The sequence below is a fragment of the Sturnus vulgaris genome, chromosome 6, assembly GCF_052056855.1.
Source record: "Sturnus vulgaris isolate bStuVul1 chromosome 6, bStuVul1.hap1, whole genome shotgun sequence".
Lineage (NCBI taxonomy): Eukaryota > Metazoa > Chordata > Aves > Passeriformes > Sturnidae > Sturnus > Sturnus vulgaris.
Window position 1 is genome coordinate 24698062 of NC_142248.1, and position 18902 is coordinate 24716963.

Here is an 18902-nt window from a genome sequence, read left to right on the forward strand (position 1 = left end):
TAAAAGACATCCGTTGTGCTGTGTGCTTCAACAAATGACAATGGTAAGAGCTTTCTGCCATGAGCTTTGTGAAGGGTTGTGGCTAATTTACCTGTTCTCTTTAAAAGAATGGAGAACTTGGAGAGGAAAAAAACAGCAAAAGAATACGAAAAGTAAATGAGTCCGAAAGCACAGATAAGATTCTGGAGAGAGGCAAAATGGCAACTTTGTGCATAACTAAGGGAAGAAAATAAAAAGCAAGCTTTCTGCTAAGAAGGAAGAAGATGCATTATGCTGAACAGAGTACCTCTGGAAAAGAAACCCTGTGTGTAACCAAATGTCAGTAAAAATCAAAGAAACTCCATAACACCAAGGTAGGATTAAGAAGTAGGTATTCTTTATTTGGACAGATGCACTGGGGGATATCTCCTCCAAAATATTGTGCATGATAAGTTCCTGTTTATATACTGTATTGTACATACATATTCATTGATTGTCCCAGAACAAACATACATATGATAATCAATTTCCTGAAATCATTAACATATTTTCCCTCCCAATTATGAATGCATTTTTCTGTCCTAGGGGTCCCTTTGGTGGTCTCTAGTGGTCAGTCTCCCCGATGAAGTGAGTTCAAAGTGGGGAAAAACATGATGAATAGCAAGAAAACCTAATATCGTAGAAATTTTAGCCAAGGAGTTAGGTCAAGAGACTGGACCAGCTTCAAAACTAATGATGAAAGCTAGACCATGCTGTGAATCATGTCATTCAGTATGGGAGAAAACAAGTCAGTGAGGGGAAAAAAATAATGCAGTATCAATAAGGTTGCAGAACACACAAGTCATCAAGACTTGTGACAGGGATTAGAATAGCTGACACAATCCAGATTGTGCCAGGTCATATCTATCAGCCTGCCACAGCAATCCACTGCTTTCCTCCATAAAAAGTGTCAGTGAAGGTAGCACTTCCCGAAGTAACCATAAAAGTAATGAGAGTAGGAAAGAATGACATAAGGAAACCAATTTATCCTCAGATCAACTGAGAGCTGTAGCTCGTCAGTAGAAACGTTGCAGTGCAGTGGATGATAGGAAACCTCAAAAATGACGAGAAAGCCGCAAAGTGAAAGCCTGCAAAGATATTGCAAGGGCATTCACACATCCATCAGATTGAGAAACAATCCGTTGTTAGGCAAAAAATGACAGCTAATACCTTTAAACTGCACAGTGCCTACTTACAGTCAGCATGTGCTAAATGCCAGAGCAGCACTGGCTCCTAGGCTGATCATGAACCTGAATAGGATGCATGAGGCATAGAGGACTGAAGCACCTGCTGTAAGGTACAAGTAAACCAAATGGTAATTGAAATGCAGCATTGATGGTCCTTTCTAAGAACTACTAGCTAAAATCTTTAACAGTAATTTAGTTCAAGTCTTTGGTCTTTTGTCTTCATGGGCCAGCTGTTCAAACCCAAATATATTGTCTATAGAACTCCAAGAATAGCAAAGAAATGCAGTAAATAGGTAAAGATTTCCAATTATTCAACACCTTCTAACTGCTCAGTTTTGTACTCCTTTTATTCTACACAAAAGTATGTTTTTTACAAGGTCATCTCATTTCAAGTCTTTGTATATAAGAGGTTTTAAGTGAGAGTGCTTTAGATAGCAGTAGGAAACAAGTACACCACTTTCAGAGGAGGTTCAGTGAAAGCACCAGATGATTTTTCAGAGTCAGTATCTTATTCTAAGGAGTCTGACAAAAAAGCTTATTGCTTCTATTGGCAAAATCAATAGCACATAAATTTGAAGTTGGTCTTTACAAAATTTTAATCTGATGTAGAAGTCCTTTAATAAAGGGAGTTTTGAGTTTCAACAGAAAGCAACAGAAAACTTCTTGAAAATGAATATTTCAAAAGACCAGAGTGTCTTTGAAACTATTGGATACTATTCATTAGAAACAAAGATTTTTGCATTGGGTCTATTTGAAGACTTGAGGTGCAGTTAAATGAAATGTTAAGTAAGAGATCATCAAACAGTTTTGGAACTGTTATTTTAAGAAAATTTAATTAGGGGGTTTTATGAAGTGCTCTTGTTTTAGGAAGATTCTGAGATGATACTTTTTTCCAAAATACCAAAATGCTGATACCAGTATTTTTATATTTCATATTATACTGCACACAATTATTTTAGCAGGACTTGGATGCAACTATAAACAACAGGAAGAATATTACTACACAATGCAAGTGCTAACAACAGTGTCAGAGTGCCTTACAGGATGACTATATCATTAGTAAAATTATTTTTTAAAATATACATTTTCAGAAATTTTTATTTAAATTATTTTTTCCCAGAATGTTTTCAGAAATTATATTTTGTTGATTTTTTCATGAGAAGTTTAAAACACTTTTATTTTCGCTCTAAGCAGGGACAAACAGCAACAACAACTTCCTGAGAAGTAACTATTCTGTCCTTCACTGAGCTCTGGCTGCAAATGCCACCAGAACTCTCTCAGTAACCACATTACAATATGTACTTGGAGCTTCAGAGTCAGAGTGTTAGACCATAAATACCATCTTTGAATATGATAAAGAAAAATAACTTATTTGAATATCATCTTCTGTGCCAAAGGGAATAAAGGATATGGATAAGCAGGTGGTATGTAAAAAATTTGAAAGTAAAATTAGAAAAATCAGAGACAGCACTGACAGCTTTCTTTCACAGCAGTTAAGTGCTGTGTCTGGTGAGCGAAGATTCCACTGTCGAGCTTTTTTGCAGTTCAGGAATTTCTGTTATATTGTCATAAATAGTATCCATTTTATAAAATCGACTCCTCATCTCTTTCCTGGAGCAGTGCCTGCAAAATCAGGCACTTTTAACATCCATGTTGAAACAGAGGTAGGATGATATCTTGCTTTTCATCTGCCTGAATAGCATTAGATTCTGTGTCACCATATTTAAAGGTTATCACTGTCCCTTGATGAGTTGTTTGAACCAGAGGCTAAGTTCATGCTTTCTGAGCACAAATAGAATTAGAGTGTTCTACCTGACACGGTGAGTCTTATTGCACTGTTGAAGTCACCAGTCAAAAAAAATTACTAGAAATATGGAGACTAGTAAGAAAACAAAAATTTGTCCTGTTTTGAAATAAAAATGAAATCATTTAAAATTTGTGGAAAAAAGTACATCATAATAGCCAACAACAAACTGATTAGAGATTCAAGATCACATTTCAGTTCTACCTGATAGATAGCACAAATCTTCTGTGATTTGGATTCAAAGAACTATTCTCCTGAACATCTCCTGTCCTTGCTCCATCTTGACTTGCAAATTGAAATACATGATTATTCTTCAGCAATTCTGCCTTATACACTTTAAAATCTACATACATTCTTTTCTGTTTTACTGTATGCCTGTGACAACTCTTATCAGAGTTTCATATCAGAACAAAAATTCTGTTTGTCCAGCTAGTGTTAATCAGATTTTAACACCTAATACTTGTTAGAATATCTCAAATAATACATTGCAGACAGTGAAATAAAAAAGTCAATCTACTTATTATACTCCATAGCAATACTGAGACTTTCACTAAGTGCTTTTTATTAACATTTTTTTGCATTTACATTAAAATTGGGTTTTCCCTTCTGTTTCCTCATAAATGATAAATGAGGCCTTTGATGTACTAGTATGTACATACCTAATGTTATCATTCCAAGAGGATTTGATTAGAGTAACAGAAATCCCTTTATGCTTGTGCCAGATGTTACAATGCATCAAAGCATTCTGATGCTATAAAACATATCTATTATGATGTCAGGTTCTGCCATCTTTCCCTACAGCAGCACCAGTTCTCTACTGATGGCAAATGAGTTCAGCTGAGAGAAAGCTGAAGAGACAGTTTATCTCAGGAGGCAGACAGCACATGCATGTTTACCCATATGATGAGCTCTCTTTGTAGCAAAGCTTGAATTTTTGCTATTTCAGAGGTGTTCTACTTCCTAAAATATGGACTCTGGCCAAACTGACAACAATCACTTTGTAACCTTGTGTTTGTCTTTCACATAAAGGAACACAAGTTGTCCTCTCTTATTTTTGTTGTTTGTTTTGTTATAACTGCAAAATTGTTTTAAAGCCAGTGCCTGAAGATTCATGTAAAGGCATATGCTGTATTCCTCACGTCTGACTAACAGCTACAGCTACTTTAAAGTTTGAGATTTTAACATATGTTACATCCAAATATTTCCACCCAATCCCAAAGTCCTAAAGGCATATATTCATAATATTTTGGCAATTTTGGCACTCAGATATCATGATCATTATTAGAGTTTAAAGCAGGACAGACTTTACAGACAGGCTAGGGACATTTTAGAAATTTAGAAAAAAAAAATCAGAAATTCAAGAATAAAAGCTTAATTTTGGGTTGGCAATAAATATGTGTGAACATGGAGTAAGATTCAGAGGTTCAAAAGTAACAACACAGAGTTGAAGCATGATGACAAGAACTATTGCTTATTGCTTTCCTAAGCCCTAATTGTGCACCTTGACCTACAGGACAACAACTTATTGCACCAGGGTAGACCGTAATCCAAGAACTCTAACTAGAACATTAACCCCAAGGCCTGCCTTATCTGGTGTTTGTACAACTTTATAATGAAGAGCCTTGAGATGGGCAAAACCAGCAGAAGTTATTGCCAAGAATGAACTACTTGGTAATCAGATCTTGAAAAAGAAAAAAACCCAAAACCTAGAGACCTCGCAGTAGTCTGCGCTTGTACTGGAGTAGTTCCAGTTACAGGTGAGGACTCTGTTGTGCATAGTTAAACTGTTATTACATAGTTCTTACCATTTACAAATGTAATTGAAAGTATATGTGCATGACATGTACGTGCATATGTATGTGTGCAGTTCGAATATAATTCATATTACATATAAATATGGAATGTTAGAGTTCATAACCTTGAGAGTGTAATCCAGACACAAGTATTCCTGTCTTCTACTGCATGAAACAATCAATCCCTATAACACCCTCGGTTTTAGTCACTTGGAGAGCCTGAACTAATAGGGGACCAATGTTCAGGCACTATCTGGAATTATCTTGTGGATATGAGACAAAAATTTACAAAATACAATTTTTATATCCTATGCTTCCCTACTTGGCAATAAATGAGTTAAATCTGCAATACTTACTTCATTTGAGAAAGGACCATACCAAATGTGAGAATGCAGAATATGACTATAATTTTTTAAGATTTCAAGGAGATTAAAAAAGGGGGGGAAAAGTCTATTATTACAGAGCTTTAATGATAACTTCCCTCCAGGCAGTAATTCCCTAGAGACAGTTCTTTTCAACTGTACAGCTCTGGGCGTAATCTCCCTGATAAGAGTAATTCCTGAAGGGCATCATATCAAATGTTGGCTGAAAATTCAGAGAGATGGGGGTCATGCCACTATTTTAGATTAGGAAAAAATAATTCTTTCATCTTTTCAATAAAACATTAGGTTTTTCTGGGTTATAGAAAACCTTTCTGCATGTTTGCTGCTCCCACTTGAAGCTAAAGTTGCTTCCCTGCAGTTGCCTTATGATTGTTAACTACTCTTTTCTTTGAAGTTGTCTTTTAAGCCCCTACTTGACTAAACCAAGAGATTACTATGTCAGCAATTAAAGTTGGTAGTCATTAGAGAGCTGGCCTCTAACACATGTGGAGTGTTTTCAATACCTTCTAGGACACAGTCAATATCCCAGTCTGTTTCTTTGACATTGGGTACAACACCCATGGGACTGCTGCAGCCTTTGCACACAGAATGGATCAGACATTTTTGCTTTGATAATTTACAAGCATTGTCCAGAAGTTCTATGGTTTTTGTCTTTAGACAAATCACAAAAATACAATAAATTCCTTCAGTGCAGTGGCTCCCTGGAGGCAGCTCACAAAGTACTGTATTGTTCAAGAAGGCTTTAACTTTTTTCTTATAGTACAAAAAAGCCTACTGTAGTTAAAATACATAATAGCACAACTGGAAATAATACAATGAAATCACACTCCTAGATAAAACCTCCTGTGAACAAACACCATTGAGACTTAGCAAGATTCAATAAAAATAAGTTCTATATGAATGAGGGCTAATTCTCCATTTGAGTTTGTAGGCTTGTGTAGGATAAGTATCATACTTGCCTAAGAAGAAATGTCCTAATGTGAGGAAAACAGGTAAGGAGCCCCCCAGAAGGGAATTGGTTAATTTCTCCTAAGAATGCCTCACCAAAATCAGTTAGTTTGTGGTTTGGGGCAGTGGACAGTGTTTCTGTCATTACTGCTGTGTTTCAGGGGCTATTAATACACAGGATGGGATACAATGAATGAATCTCTATTGTAGCTGAAAAGAAACCATACAACCTTGTTAAAATATGACTGTATTTAAGGTAATACATGCTGTCCCTCTGAAGAACACAGTCACATTACCTAGCCTTTACAGCTAGGTCAGGATCCAACCAGATCAAGTTGAATAAAATAGAGATGCTGAAAATATATATTAAATGCCAAATGATATTAACAATCAAATCTTAACACACAGAACTGAAAGTCGTTTTAAGATAAAAGGTTGGGAGGAAAGGGTTAAAACCCAAAGATTTAGAGAGGAGGGAATAGCTGTCCCAGCTCAAATCGGCATTGCAGCAGGGAATGCTGAGAACGTTGGTGTGGGAAAACTCCATTGATTATGCACAATATTATTTATCCTCTGCCTGTTTTGAGTAGAATTCCTGTGTGGAGGAACTCTCACAGATGGATTTGAGCCTTCTGCTGGGAGAGAGAGAGATCATAAAAGCACAGCCTTGTGATAAACTGTACATGGTAAAGCCCTTTGACTTATTGGGGCAGGCAATGCCCCACCTGTCACTGCCTACTAGGGTGACCTAAGCCTAACAGAGTCTGTGTCCCTGTGTGTCTCTTTTCTCTAGGATGAACTAAGCCTAACAGAACCTGTGTCCCTGTGTGTCTTTGCTGCCTGGTGTCCTTAGGGAGGTAATGAAATAAATCTACTCTTTGCATTTCAGCTGTTCTTTGGAGGTCGCCCTGGTTACTTGTATTTGTGTTGATTCACCTAAATACCACTACAATTTTGTGTCATTTGATAGCCCAAATACCACTATAGTTTTGTGCCATTTGATAGCCCAGATGGACCACTATAGTTAGCAAGTGTTATCATTGAGGTCAATTGCTCACATATATAGGAAAAGCAAATTCACTCTAAAAGGATTAAAGCTGTCAACAGCTTCAGAAGAGCACAAATGTTTAGAACTTTCCCCCATATCCTTGGAGGAAATTACTTCTCAATTGTATCTTTTATAATATTCTAATATCTCTACATAAAATTCCTTGTTATTTGTGATTTGCCTTTAATATGAAGAAGACTTGCAATGTAGTAGACTCTAGAATACTTTATTTCAGTGCAAAAGAGGCTGGCAGCAAAAGGAATTATTTACATATCTCTGTGTCACAGTTTAGAGCATCTTGTTGTCATCAGCATACAGTTATTTGTACAGCACAAGCCTGTAGGTGTGACTGCCTGATTATGCCAAGTTGTTGTGAAACACAGCCTTAGCCCCTCACGATGGAAGAGTGCACTTCCAGAAGTGCTGCTGCTAATATCAAATTGAGAGGGAGCAGTCAATATACTGGAGGGCAGGGCTACCATTCAGAGCAACCTGGGCAGAACGGAGAAGTGGACTGACAGGAACTCAATAAAGGCAAAGTATTGCATCTGAAATATGATAGTTCTATGCAATGGAACAGGTTGTGGGATGTCTTGGCTGAAATGACCTGGAGACCCTGGAAAATAAAAACTAAGCATGAGTCAGCATTGTACCCTCACAGCCATTAAGGCAGTCGTATCCTGGGCTCTGAGAACAAGCTAAGGAAATGATTATTCCCTTCTCTGTGGCATTTATGAGAGCAGTTCTCCAAAGATTTTTACATGGTGCATCAAGTCCAAGAGCATGTAACAAGTGAGGAGAGGCTGAGGGAGATGTGTTTGCTCATTCTTAAAAACTGGAAGGCTCAAGGGAGATCATATCTCTGTCTACAGGTACCTAGTGGGAAGGTATAGAGAAGATGGAACCAAACTCTTCTCAGAGATGCATTTTGGAAGGAGGAGAGGCAAAAGACATGAAATGTGATGGGAAATTCCAATTTGAATAAAGAAAGCAGCTTTTGTTTTGTTGTTTGCTGGGTTATTTTACTGTAGGCATTGTCAAAGATGGCTGGACTAGGAGACCTCTGGAGACCTCAATGAATCTATGACCAATAACATGCCACCCTTGTCCAAACACTGCTCAAGACGTAGTTTTCACTTTACACAACAGTATGAGGCTTCAGCCAAGACCACGGCCTGACTCTGATGTCTGCTGAGCATAGAGTCCTCACTAGAAACTCTTAGCTGTTCAACAGCTGCAATATCTAAAAATAAAATCAAAAGCCATACAAATCGAAGCCCATACAAGTGTGACTACAATGTATATCAGATTTCCAACCTCTCAAAACACAAATTGACTTACCTGTTATTTGCCTTTAGATCTCCCATAATCAAAATAATTAGAATTGAAGAATTCTGTTACCACACCAAGTAGTTAAAGGCATTAGAAACCTGTTTCAAATTATTTCTGTTTTAGATTCAACTGTAATATCTTCTTGAATATCTTAACCTTTTAGAATATAGAAATCTGTGAACTGTAAAATATTATTATTTCATTTTAACAATATTCCACTTTCACTTTGACTGCATGGAAATATGCATTAATAATGATTCAATTTTAGATACCTTTAATTGGTAAAAACCAGCATCTCTCCCTATAGGTGAAAAGAAAAATATTGAAGTAGCTCATACAGTTACTTCTGTCTCCCTTTGAAACAATACATAAGCATATAAAAAGGGAGAGAGAGAATGCAGAAGCATAAAAGATGCAACATTTTCTCTTCTGCAAATTGTCATCACCTCCACACTGCTGGAGAAACTTAGATCCATCACAACCTTTCCATGCTGGGCAAGCCTTGTCACTGCCAGACAAAGGAAGTTCATCTACTGCCACACTGACTGCAACTGCAATCACTGCTAGAGTCACCTAGACTGGAGCTCTCCACAAGCATCTTCTACCTTCTCTTATGCCTTTCCAAATATCCAAGTTATGAACCTCTGTACTAATTCTCATTACGAAGAATCTCAGTGATTAAGCCCATGACTTTAGCTAGGACAGTCTGGTTACCTACATCCTGCCTGTAGATACCTGTAACTAATGAAGCAGCAACCCCCCTCTTGTTATTCAGTTTCTCTGCCTTGCTGTCCCTGGTCATAGCTAACCCTTATTTCTCAGCCTTCTGCTGGAGTTTAGTGTCTCAGAGGGGTTATAGTTATACTCCATAGTTAGATATTTCTTCTAATGAGGAATTTTGTAGCCCATGCCTTAAAGGCATCCATTCATTACGTTTTCCAGAACTTCAACTCTTTGAAGACAAGTCGCCAGTGGAAACAAAATTACCTGTTGAGGCTCCAAGGTTCCTCACCTAAGAACTGGCTTCTGTCATTAGCCAATGCGAACAAGAAACTTTCAAGGTCTCCATGCTTTCCATGCAAATAGGGCTCATGAAACAGATATTACTCAAAGCAGCAATAGTGCCACTGATGTCACCCTAACCAAGCTCTGCACATGCCAGCTCAGCACAGCATCAGTTCCCACTAGAAAGTCCCTTAACATATGACTTCGAGCCAGTGTGATTTGAGTGCACAGGCTGGATGCTCAGAAATGGCTTGTCATTGCAGAGCTTTGCAGGCTCTGTGCAAACACAGACACAGTCCCACCACGGCCTCCTGCTGACTGAGCCCTTAAGACTAAAGGGCAGCCATTTAATCCATTTCATGACTTTTCTTGACTGAAAAGGATTAGGCCAACTGTGACATCCAGGTTCCTCCTCCAATCTTCTACACTAGTTTACTGACCTGTCAGATAGGGAGCATTTTCACATTCTGGGTCGGTTGCAGGCAAAATACCAAAGCAACACTTCATCAAATCCTAAAACAAACCCTAGAATATGTGTAGATCTTCTCTGCACTTCAGAGACCGTTATTGTAAAATATTCTTATTTAGTGCCTCACAATATTTGCTCTAAGAAAATGAATACATTGATTGTAATAAGTGTAGAGTATAACAATGTGTCCTTGGCTTTCGAAGACATTTCTCGTGACTTCTATTAAAACAGTTCATATTCTATTTAATATTTTCATTTCATTTTACTAGCCAAGAAATTAAACTGCCTTCTCCAGAAATATCAATATGATTTAAAGGAAGTTACCTGGGCAAATAAGCCCAGATGGCTATTATTAATTTCAAAATTTGCCTTTGCTGCTATAGGCTTCACATTTTAAAAAATCAGTAAGAAATTGAAAAAATTAATTCTGAACTTAAGGAAATAATTATAGATTTCAAAAACAAACACACAATTAAAAATGCAGTGCATCGGTGCCTTCCTAAGAAGGATATATAGCAGTATAACCCTTATGAATGGGTATAATGCAAGATCAAAGAAGGCAGGAGCTCTGGTTTTAGGAGGGCAAAGAGCATTCCTCTTTTAAACAGTTCTGTCTCTTTGGTTGTCAACAACATTGATTTAAAATGTCCTCTGAAAAATCTTTTAATAGCTATTCAGTTATTGAAGCATGACCTTTCCACATTTTAATAACCTGGAAATTGCATTCTTATCCATAGATAATAAATTATCAGATACAAGTCAAATTCTCCATGCCAGGCACAATGTATAAATGAAAGCTGCTCCAATTATCTAATTTAATATTGGGGTCATTATTGCTTTTAAAATATCTAACAGAGTGTAGCCAAAATCTATTTGATGGGAAAATGCTGATAAATCTCCACTGCATTATCAGAATTGAATTTTCAGGCTTGCTAAGGATACAAGTATGAGATTTTTTAGCCCAGTTCACGTCTATTTTAAAAAATGAAGTAAAACATCCAGTAAGAACTGCTGAAAGAAAAAGAAACATAGAACAGAGTCACACTTCATGATTTACACACCCTACTCAGCATAGGTATGGCAAAGGTCCCAGAACACTGTGTACATTTCTCAAGGCCAAAATAAGAGTCAACCATTACAAGGTGAGGAAATGAATTTTTCCTCATATGATCATTTATGCATTCTTGAAGGTCAGATGATGGAAACGTTATTAACATGAATATAAAATACTTTTAATTGTGATCAGTGTTTGCATGATCATATTGCAGACCACTAAACCTCTGCCTTCTACTCTCATTCTGGCTTTAACAATATGGGTTTTATCTGGATTTGTTTTTACTTTTAATTATATAACATGTTTTTGCAGGAGGCCTTGGAGATTATACTTCTCTAGCAGAACTATTATTTGAATCTGAATCTACAAGGATGCTCACTGATATTTTGACTATCTCCTGTTCATTATTAAAATTGCCTCATTTTTGAATATGATAGCATATGGTAAGAAAATCTTAAGAATTTTGATTATTTTTATACAAGCATATTAGAGTTTTGGACGTGCATAGTATTTACCCAGATCTTCTATTGAAATGAATGGCAAAGTGTCCACTGGCTTCAGGTGGACTAAGGATAGGTCACCACTGAGGGCTTTCATTGATTCTTCCTTTGAGCACAAGATCCAGTGCACTTCTGTTGAATAAGTGCCAGTCTGAGCCATTTTTTACCTTAGTGTATATTCAAGAATGATCAGAAATTATAATACTATGTGAATTTGAAGGCAAAATCATCTGAATGGCAAGTTAGATTTATAAATTAAAGACTTATTCTGCTAATGCTTAAAAGCCTAGCTGACTTTACACACATAGGCAAAGCCTATGACTGAGGGTATTTGTATGATTGTTTTTAATCTCAAGCTTTGATGTTTTCTTGAATTTTTTTTGTTTGGCTTTTTTTTAACAAGCCAGCAGGCAGAAATAACATTTGATGTGTCCTGTTTCCTTAAAAAATTGAATTTGTCCCTTCTGTGGATTTGTCTTATTGTATCCAACTGCTACAATTATTCTTTGAAAGTGGCAGGACTCAAAAGAGTACCTAGAAGGGATTGAAAAAGAAATAAATTCTGAAAAGCTCAAAATGTGCTAAGTGACACAATATAAAACTCCCTACATGGACAACAAATGGTGCCGTGTTTGTCCATTAGATACAAATGTCATTAGATGATGTGATCAATATTTTTATGTAGTATAGTAAAAAAGAAAAACCTAATTTTGGAAATACTTTAGGAAAAAGAGGTAAAAAAGTGATGAGCAGTAATTTTTTTTTTTAATTGTTATCTAAAAATTAGTAAACAAGTGTAGTAATTGCCTCTCCCAAACACAGTTGTGGAAGGGCCATTAGCCTAGCCCATTTTCACCTGGAGAGTTTAACCCAGAGCTTACTTTTATCCTCCTACTCAGCAGCCATGTTAGAATATCTTTGTAATGTCATTTGGCAACTAATAGTGCTGAGAAATACAGGATTGGTAAAGAAAACACTCTATATTACTATTTATCTTAATTTCTGTAAGTGCAAACAAAGATTTCCTTTGAGAAACCAGAAATTTTGGTAATTATATGTATTATATAAAAAAGTGTAAAAATGTATCATTGTTGATTCAGAAAATACAACTGGAAGATTTCAATATGTAGGAAGACTAAGCAAATTAATCAAAATTATTTTGAAGATTCCTAAGCTTTCAGACAACAATATTGTTGAAGAATCAGTTTCAAAATGTCGCATGAGAAAAAATACATTCTCCTTTTCAAAATTTTTGAATGAATTCACAAATTTCTTATCAAATAATTTATTAGTGAAATCTATACATATGTCACATTAGTCAAATTTTTTAATAACTGAACTGAAACTGAATCACTCTTTTCTCAGTAAGGCTTCTTGAGAAAACAGAGCTTTCCCTTAGGCTTTGAAAAACAAATTTCCTAGGCTTAGAAACAGCCTCTAATACATTGTGGCACACAAATAAACGCAAGACATACAGAATTTAAACACTCAAGAATTTGGTGACATTTGGTGTATTTTTCAGCACTATAAAAGATAACCTGGTACCAGAGTTTCTAAATACTAAACAGATACAGCAATGCTTCCTAAAATTCCCTATGCAAATTCCCTGTTATTTATAGTTTATTTTCATTCTGTGCAGTGATTTAATAGCTACATCACGGTATTTGTTTAGAAGGGGAAAAAACCCCCACTTTTAAGTCATCCAAAGGAGGAACAGAAAAGTTTTAGTATTGTCAGTCTCTGCAAAATTCACCTTCTGTTTTTGTGGCTTTTTTAATGTGAGTGTACAGTAATGATGACAGTGGGTATAGTTAGCAACTACAAAACCGTGCATTCTCAAACATCCCCATAAGAATCTAAACCTATAAAAGAACTTATTTTTGCTGTGTTTGATTGTTTTACATGTTCTATTTCATCCATCTCAATGTATGCCCAAGGTATGAAGATTCCAGTCTTCTGAGAAAGTGTGCATTTGGGATGGCTTTCAGTTATGTCTATAGAGTAAATAAAATAAGTGCTCCATATACCTTCAGGCCAACATTTTTAAAAGACTTGTCTTTGTTCCATGAATGTAACATAGTCTGGTTTTCTGTGCCTGTGCTATCTAGGCAAAGAAAAATTTAAGACTGAAGTTATACCCAAATCTTTTATAAGGGAGTTCATAAATCTGATAGAAGTCTTTGCAGCAGGAGTTGTGATCTTGGAAATCCTAATACTATTCTCTCCTCAACGGTGTTAAAATCCTTAAAGAGTTTAAAATACAAGAAAATGCATTTCTGGCATTCCTTCTTAAATGCTGCCAAAGTCCAGCTGAAAATATTGAACTGTTTTTTTAAAATAATCCGAGGGCCAAAACATCACTAAATGTTCTGTTTTTTCTTTCAAGGAATAATGTTTAGAGCCTTCAGAAAAAAAAAAATCAAAGATTTCTTGCATAATTCGATGAATCTGTATGAGGCATTAGACACAGAAAACTGAAGAAAATTAGATGGATCCATGAGAGCAAATCTGCTTGAAGTTTGCTACTCTGAGTCGTAAAAGGCTTTCTAGCTGTATGCAGTGAATGCAGTTCAAAAAATAAATGATGAAACCAGCAACTCAGAAGAAAATGTGTGAGAATTTGTAGTTGCAGTCATGTTCTATAAACAACCTACAGAAGAAGGCACTTGAACAAAGTCTTTAAAAAATTATAATTACAAAACTGAATCTGTATTATTCCTCTTTCAGTGGCATCATTTTGGCTGGCTAAAATAAGTAGATCCAGCAATGCCAGCACACCCAGAAACTGTGAGAAGTATACAGGGTCAAAGCCCCATGGCAGTTAAGGCCAACCTGCCTTTCACTCACCCTGAAACAAGCACCTCACCTGGAGTCTGAAAACCCTTTCCTCCCAGACTGGTGCCAGGATCCAGCCTCCCTTCTGCTCCCAGGTGCCAGTGAAGATCAGCAGCTAGGCCAATGTTCATCTGAGGGTTTACACATCAATGTGATTCACTGATAGAAACGTGGCTGCCTTGCCCCAAAAGGCTTCTCCCACCACATCTTCTTGTGGGGATTTTCAACTGTGCAGCTCAACATGGCAGCAGTTTTGTGATCTCTTCTGTAAGATACTTTACTCCTCCCACCAACGAGCCACGGTCTCTGCATTCATCTCTGCTTAAATATGGGCAAACATTTTTCAAGGCCAGTAAATGTTGCATCCAATTCCTAGACAAGGGAGGACCCAAGACTCATACGTGTCTGTGGTGAGAAAAGAATGGCAAAAGCCAAATGGGTCCAAAAAAAATCCTCAAAAAACTACACACTCAACATGGGAAACAAAAACTGTTAGGGGTTTTCAGTGGTTTTGCTTTCCATTTTTTTAATTGCTACAGGCAGCACTTCTAAGCAGAAATTTAGGAGGACACAGAATTACTGAGTGTAGAAGTGACCTTTGCAGATCATCTTGTTCAATTCCATGATCATCTAGAACAAATTGCTCTCCAAGAATGTTGGCTCCAGAGCCTCTCTGGGTGCCCTGTTCAAGTGTTAATTACCTTTACAGTAAAAATGGCTGTTTCTTCTGTTTAAATGGACTTTCTTCAACAATTTTTTCCTCTTTACCTCTTGTCCTTTAACTGGATACCACTGAGGAGACCCTGGCTCTGTTTACTTTGCTTTCCTCCATCAGGTATTTATATAAATTTATAAGATCCCCTGAGTTCCCCAGACTAAACAATCCCAGCTCTCTCCTCATATGTCAGCCTCCACTCAAATGTCAGATGCTCCAATCTCAGTCATTACTCATCAGGTCAGAAATAATCAAAACAGAAGCAGCTGACATAAGAGAAATGAGAGCAGGGATCCCTATAATACTTCCACCCACATCACATAATGCAACAGCTTTGTTTTGTTCCTTAGTGTCAGCTTTGAAGGCAACAAACACAGAGTGCAACCACAGAATTAATAGGTTTTTTGAGTGGCCTTAATATGAATGAACCAGTCAGACAAATTTAGAAACTTCACAGCTAGTAGGGGTCCTGCCCTGAACTAAAATATATCTTAGAGGAATTAATTAAGTAACAGTCAATCAGAGTAGGAAACCAATAATGTAAGAGTGAACATGAGCTAAGAATCCACGTGGAGAGAGTTTGATAGGAGAGAGGCACAATCAGTAAATGGCTGTGAAGAGATGATCTTTACAATAACTTTCTGAATGGATGGGAGAGGATAGACCACATTTGTCAAGCCTCAAAAGAAAGCAATACTCAGAACACAAATATTTTGGACAAGGGTTTTAGGATGGAGAGTATAAAAGTTGAAATATCTCTCTATTTCAGAAGTAAAAGGCTGATATGTCAGATGGGTAAATGGACCAAGAAAGAATGGTCTCAAATAATGCATCTTCATAACAAGTAGGCTGTTACTTTTATCAGTAGTGAGTGAGAAATCAGCGAATAGAGAGGGTTTAAAGAAGACATTTAAGAGTTCTGGTTTAGATATTCTGGGTGTATGGCTAGACAACTACAAGAGATCTCTGATTCACAATCAGTCCAGTTTTCAGTTTAATTTGGATTTCATTGAGTAAGTCCAGAGTTAAGTGGTAGATCTGTGCAAATATTCAATATAGAGACTGGCACTAAAATTCGCAAAACATTTCACAGGAAGTGGAAGCTGTACCCTACAATCCTTAGGTAACCATGATTTTGGTAGGAGTTTTATCTGGTTTAAGACTTCAGGGTTGATATCTTTGTTTCATATGTTTCCATAAAGATACTTCATGTAAAATCCAGCACTGCCCTGCAATTTTTACTGAAATTTTTGTCTCTGCAAAATAGACATAAAACAATGATTTTGGAAAACACTTCACAAGGTATAAATTGCAAAAACATGTAGAAAGTGCCATGAAATCAGAACAGTAGATTTCTACATCCATTTTGCAGAGGTATAAATTACAAATGCAATCTGCTGCTGAACTGAACCAAGAACTAGTACTTATATACAAAAACAAGCACTTTCCTGTTCACCTTTCCTGCTGTAATAGGTTATGAAAAGAAAGGCAGTGTCCAAGAACCTTTCTGACTTTTAGATAAGTATTACATGTGAATAGGAAGGGTCACAAATAACTAATGGGCAGGGCAGAGAGCGAGTCAGGGAGGGGATGGGGTGAGAGGATGAGGAGGGGTAGAAGAGAGAGGGAAAACTAAATGCCTATTTAGCAAGTACTTTAAAGGTTTATCCACTAAACCAGATAATCTGTGTGTGGTGTGGGTGGCACAGCAGTGAATGGAAACGTGAGCTTTCACATTGCTGAGTGGATATATTTGCAAATATCCCAGAGAGAAATAGCAAACCTTCAGAAAATAAAGCTCATTACCTCCATAGCTCCAAAACTTCACTTAATATGCTCTGCCCAGTGAAGGAGTTCCTCGTGTATATGAAATACAGAAATTTCTACCATGGACAAGTAGCTAAATAAAGAAATCAAATTATCTATTTACAAAAAATAATTATATTTCAAGGGAAAGGCCTAAAAGATGGCTCATGAACCCAGTGTGTATCTTCTCTGAACACATAATATAACCTGCACTGACACTCCACACAAGCCAATCCAGGATTCTTCCTGTTCAAGTGTTGCTAAGCAACATCACTACCCAGCAGCAGGGATGTGGTATGAAGAACTGCCCGGCTTTATAATCATTTATCATCTAATCTATAAATGCTTTTCTGAAAAAATAGACCAGAATTTTGCAGACTTTGGTGGTTGCTAGCTGGTTTTGTGGTTTTGCTTTAGAAAAAAATATCAGATATAATTTGGATGCTCTGTCTGCCAGACAGCCTCCTTCTCATACAATTTGCTTTTAAAACTGTCTTCTATTTGTCTTTTCATAGTAAAATCTTTCATTATCTTCCCTTAAAATTATGTGTTTTACAATGAATTCTTCATTCTGTTGAACAACTCCTCTTTGTTTTTTAAAAGGAATGCTGGATAGCAAGTACATATTTTCAAATTAACTTTAACTAACACAGCACTTTGTACATTTCAGTCTCACAGAAGTTGTGAGGCCTCTAAGACACATCAGAACATGAAGAATCTGTTCATCCCAAACAGAAAAACTAGCTTGCCAAACTCAGTAACCTATCACATGCCAATTATTTCCCAGGAGCTAAAGCATGTTTGCTTTACTGAAGTGCATAGCTTTTAAGAAAATTAAAATCCCTAAAACAATTTGCATAAGGAAAATCAGATTTGCAGCCTGGGGTACTTCTACTAGGTTAGTGTAGAAAGGAACAGAAGGAGCTGGACTTCATCATCTGAATTCCAGGCAGTCCTGCATGCAATAGGTGCCCACACCTCGTGTTGCCCGTGCTGTGAGTCTGGACCATTCTATGCAGGCTTACTCACATGGCAAAATGACGAGCAATGTGCTGCCAGTTTAGGCTGTCACTACTTACTGAACACAAAAAACTTACTGTGAGGGCAGGTCATCATCAGTCAGTCCATCCCATGAGTTCACACTATTCCAGGTGTAAAGCATGTACTCTATGCACTTCTGTTCTGCAGGTGAGCAGCAGCTGCCGGATGCATTCCTGGCATAAGGAGCACTGAACAGAGCTATTGTCCTTGTTCTGATCACATGGCTTATGTCTACTTGCTGTGCCTGTGCTGCAGTTTTATGTGCAATAGGTTCCTGCAGGGACACAAGGCACTTGCCTCTCTTTTTTTCTGGAGACCCTCTGGCTGTATAACTGCTTCCAATAGATATTTATGTGTACATATAAATTTATATAGATTGTTATCAATCTCTCAGCCCTCTTCCTGAGATAATATTTTGCATTTAAATAAATGGGGTTTTTTTTTCTTGCTTTTGGATACTTACAGCTATCATCCATAAGGAAACTGCATATACTGAAATCAAAACTACTGTATTTTTTTTACCTGAGGTTAAAGACAATGTAACACCATAATGTGATATCATTCTATGGCTTCTGCTTGGAGCTCTTCTATTGGACTGTGAGGATGTCTTTCTATAGGTGAACCTTGCTTTTCATGATCCAAGAATGTGTGATGTGCAGGTTGCTGCTCAGCTTGATCCATATGTGTCTACTCTACAAGCCATATGTATCTCTTGTTTATCCTTGTCTCATCTTGATAGAAGCAAATTCAGATATGTCAGGTATCTCAACATTTCGTGCCAATCCGTGTCTTGGAATTTCAGGATCACCAGGTTTCAATAAATAGGTAGAGCAGGGTTTGCCCTACCTCTTTCCAAGATTTAGGATCTTCCAGGCACAGCAGCTCTAAGCTGTGTCTGTCATTCCCAGCAGTAGTCAGTGCTACCCAGAACACTATGTGTTCTGCAGTTCTGGGGTTTGAAAAT

At 37.1% G+C, this 18902-nt stretch overlaps 1 long non-coding RNA gene across 1 annotated transcript in view; it reads right to left on the reverse strand.

Moving 5' to 3' along the window:
- LOC148223369 (uncharacterized) overlaps positions 1 to 18154 on the reverse strand; it is a 128110-nt gene extending 109956 nt beyond the window's left edge. The window contains exon 1 of the long non-coding RNA XR_015804614.1: positions 17995 to 18154. This is a non-coding gene — a long non-coding RNA (uncharacterized LOC148223369). The remainder of the gene's footprint in view (positions 1 to 17994) is intronic.
- Between the last annotated feature and the right edge of the window lie 748 nt (positions 18155 to 18902).